The 4,248-nt window shown below is 35.2% G+C and overlaps 1 pseudogene; it reads left to right on the top strand.

Moving 5' to 3' along the window:
- Positions 1-1,524: 1,524 nt before the first annotated feature.
- LOC112825791 (splicing factor 3A subunit 3 pseudogene) lies at positions 1,525-2,859 on the top strand (annotated as a pseudogene).
- Positions 2,860-4,248: the final 1,389 nt, after the last annotated feature.

Here is a 4,248-nt window from a genome sequence, read left to right as displayed (position 1 = left end):
AAAATGATAAACATTTATAGTCATAGGCCTAATCTCAGTCAAATCAAAGTAACCAGGTCTCAATCTGAACTTATTCATGATCTGAAATTTCTTATGGTTTCATCTTGCAATATTTTTTCATGCTTGATTTTGAAATTGTAATTATATTTTTATAAAATGCACAAAAAGTTGTCATTATTTTATCTACCATATTTTGAGGGTACAATGATCTCAGAAAGAACTCCATGAAAGTATTGTCCCTTGGGTGTATATGGTAAACCTATGATGGAAAGATAAGAATGATGAATTTCTTAGCTATTTCATGTAGTGATTACTTGAATATCTATTGCTTATATTAGATCTTATTCCATGACTGATAATGTTCCTGCATAGTACTGAGTAACACTTTTTTTTCTGTTCAAAAAATATTTCTTTCCAGCTTATTATCTGTGCATGTTATAGACAGTGAAAATGCTAGAACCTCCTTAAGTTTGTTTTAAACTTTTTGTTTAATATATATCATATTTGTTATTTAGCCAAAGATTTTAAAATTCTATCTATTTCCTTCATTAAACTTCAGTTACTTCCAATAAGGATAATAGATATGTCTTCTGTATTTATTATAAAGCACACATACTTCACTTAAAACAAAATCCATTCTCTGTCTGGAATCCTAAGATTTTATGCTAAATTCTTACCTCTAAACCATTCTGTGTTGTACCACTTTTATATATTATCTTTATCCTATTTTCTTACTAAAACTTTTTCTTGGGAATACATTTATATTTTTGAAACATTGATAATTTTTTTCCTTAGCTTCTTGGAAAGAGAATCCTAAAGGAGTTTTAAAATAAAATGTTTACATGGGCGCCTGGGTGGCTCAGTTGGTTAAGCGACTGCCTTCGGCTCAGGTCATGATCCCGGAGTCCTGGGATCCAGTCCCACATCGGGCTCCCTGCTCAGTAAGGGAGCCTGCTTCTCCCTCTAACCTTCCCCCCTCTCATGTACTCTCTCTCTCTCAAATAAATAAATAAATCTTTAAAATAAAATAAAATGTTTACATATTCCATTTTACATGAAGTGTTCTAAAATTTTTTTATCATTTTAAAATTAAAAAAATAAAAAATAAAAGCTTTTATTTTAGAGCAGAGTGTATATCTACACACACACACACACACATACACAAAATTGTGTTCTGTAAAGGCCACATAAGCAAATTCAAAGCGGCTGTGATAAGAATATTTTAGATTTTTAGTGGTTGTACTAAACTTTGTTCTTCAGTTATGGATGTAGTATCGCTTTTAGCTTAAACTTTGGTGTGGAGTTGGAACTCCCTGACACTTGGTCCATGTACCTGACCTTTTCTTCCATAATAAATTTCCTTCAAAGCTTTAGGTATCAAATTGGGTGATTCTGATGGTTTCTAAGCATATGCAGTCTAAACCTGAATTCACTGACTGTAGATTTATATGTAAGATGAATTTATATGCACTGAGATCACCGTAAGACATTCTTGGGATATATTATATTTACTACCTGATCCCCATGACCCTTAAGCCTAACCAGCAGACCTGCACACGGGCCATGCAAGAGCGGTATTTGGAAGTCAGTAGGAAACTGTAGGATTTGTATGATGTAAGAATGGATTAAGAAAGGAAGAACTCAAGCCATTTCAAAACCCAACGAATTTGACAAATTTTATAGTAGATTCAAGCAAATAAAGGATTTCCACCAGAAATACCCAAATGAGATCTGTGTGCCAATGTCAGTAGAATTTGAGGAGCTTCTGAAGGTTTGAGAGAATCCAAGAGAACAGGCATGGGACTTGGTGGAGTTCACAGATGAAGGGGGATATGGTCGTTACTTAGATGTCCATGACTGTTAACCTCAAATACATTAACCTGAAGGCCTCAGGAGAAGCTGGATTATATCACATACTTGTCATCTTTGACCAGTTATTTGACATTTCTACAGAAAAGAAGGATGTCAAATATAAAAGACACCTGGAAATGCTGCTTGACTACTTTCAAGATTACCCAGATCGAGTGAAGCTTCTCCAAGATCAGATGGATTTTTAGGAAGATTCATAATAAGTTTGAGAAGTGGGAGAATGATATCTTTCCTGAATGGCCGAAAGAGACAAGTGGAGCCCTGACGCATGCTGGAGCCCATCTTGACCTATCTGCATTCTCTTCTTAGGAGGAGTTGGCTTCCCTTGGTCTGTACAGATTGAAATCTGCTCTCTTAGCTTTAGCCCTGAAGTGAGGTGGGACCCTAGAAGAGTGAGCCCAGAGGCTATTCAGCACCTAAGGAAAGTCCCTTGAGTCACTTGACACCTCCCTGCTTGCCAAAAATCCCAAGTCAAAAGTCAAATGAGACACTGAGAGGAACAAAGACATTGTCTTCCTAGAAGCCTTTATCTGTGAATATGTAGAGATTTGGGGGGAAGAGCATCATCTCCCTCGTGAAAATATACATGGGTAAGGGAAAAATGAGAACTAGAAAAGTAGAGAAGTATAAGCAGATCACTGAGAGTGAAAGTGAAGATGAGGAGAATGAGGTCAGTTACAACCCCAGAAACCTGCCCTTTGGCTGGGATGGCAAACCCATTCCCTACTGTATAGATATAAGCTTCATGGTCTAAACCACAACTGTGAAATTTGTGGAAATTACACCTACTGAGGTCTGAAAGACTTCCAGTAGCACTGTACTGAATGGCTGTGCTCATGGCATGAGGTGTTTGGGCATCCCAAACACTGCCCACTTTGCTAATGTGAATATGCTGTCTCCCTGTGGGCCAAGCTGAAACCTCAGAAGTCATCGGAACAATGGCATCCTGACACTGACGAAGAATATGAAGACTCCAGTGGGGATGTGTGAATAAGAAGACCTCTGAGGTCTCTCTGGAAAAAGGATTATGGAAGTGCCATTCTTTTATTCATTTAACACTTTCTTACAACTAACTACTATGTGCCTGTAACAAAGTTATATGCAAATACAAAGTATTATCTTTCAGGAACTTCAGAAGAGAAGACCAAATTAGGATGTAATATGATAAAAATTAAACAATAACAACAACAAAAATGATCAACCAAGAAAAATGTTGTTTGTGTCTTTGGAGAAAATATCAATAACAGATTTATACTGAATATGATATTTATTCTAGATTGTAAGTGATAAAGGAGATATTAATGAAGAGAGTAAGATGATTCAATGTAACTAGAGCATGCGCTGTGTAGGAATGTATAGAAATTAGAGAGCTACAACCAAACTGAATATTCTTTGAATATGTAAATACTTCCCATGTAGTGCCTATGATACCAACTTTTACTACATATTGTGAATATAACCAGATGCAAGTAATGGAAGCTAAATTTTTAGTGGACTAAATGGATAAGTGTTTTATTTTATATCTCATATCACAGTAAAGGTATATGGAGGCTGGAACTGGATGCTGTCAATAATCTTTTTAACAAACCAGTTTCTTTCTGTCTTTCCATTCTGCCAATCTTAGAATATGGACTTTTTTCTTTATTTGTGTTGTCTTGTGAACGTACTGAAGTCTACTGCATCTATACGTTATTCAAGAAAAGACAGAAAAAAACAACATAAGAACAGTACCAGATACACATACAATTTTTTATGAAATATGATTAACAGTAAAATATTTTTATTCTCCCCTGACTTTAATTTAGAATCACTGGTGTTGTCTCAACCCCAAGTTATCTTACAAATGTTTTCCCCAATTACTTGGCAGTATTCTACTTACATTTCATTGGTTAAACAGAACAGCCATTGCTAGCTGCAAAGAACTTTGGTAAATCATTATATAGCTGGGCACACTGCTGTCCCGACAAAGATAGGAAGAAAGGACAGTGGATATTGGATAAGAATTGTCATGCTATGCTTCAGATTTGCTAACAAATCTATGAGCTTGTTAAAAATATCAAAAGTGATTTTTTCTCAATAAGAGAATTTCCTTGTCTTTTAATGAATGCTTCCTTTGACTTCATGGCTCTACCCTCAATTATGGATTACAGCAGTTTGTTTAATATGTGAGACTCACTGCTCTGTAATTCAGAGGATTCAAGTTAAATCTCTTATTATAGACAGAAACAATATTGATGAATTGTCCATCCTTCAGTTCAATGTGCATTCTAAATGCCAGGTTATAAATTTAAAACAATAGGCATTCAATTTCAATTATTTAAAAATTCTTGACTCTTCCATGAAATCTCCATTGCATATTTATATATTTTTTGCTAATCA

Source organism: Callorhinus ursinus, unplaced genomic scaffold (assembly GCF_003265705.2).
Source record: "Callorhinus ursinus isolate GAN/ISIS: 27379988/994484 unplaced genomic scaffold, GSC_fseal_2.0 scaffold4, whole genome shotgun sequence".
Classification (NCBI taxonomy): Eukaryota; Metazoa; Chordata; class Mammalia; order Carnivora; family Otariidae; genus Callorhinus; species Callorhinus ursinus.
Note: the sequence above shows the minus strand (reverse complement) of the source record. Positions and strands in the feature narration are given on the sequence as shown.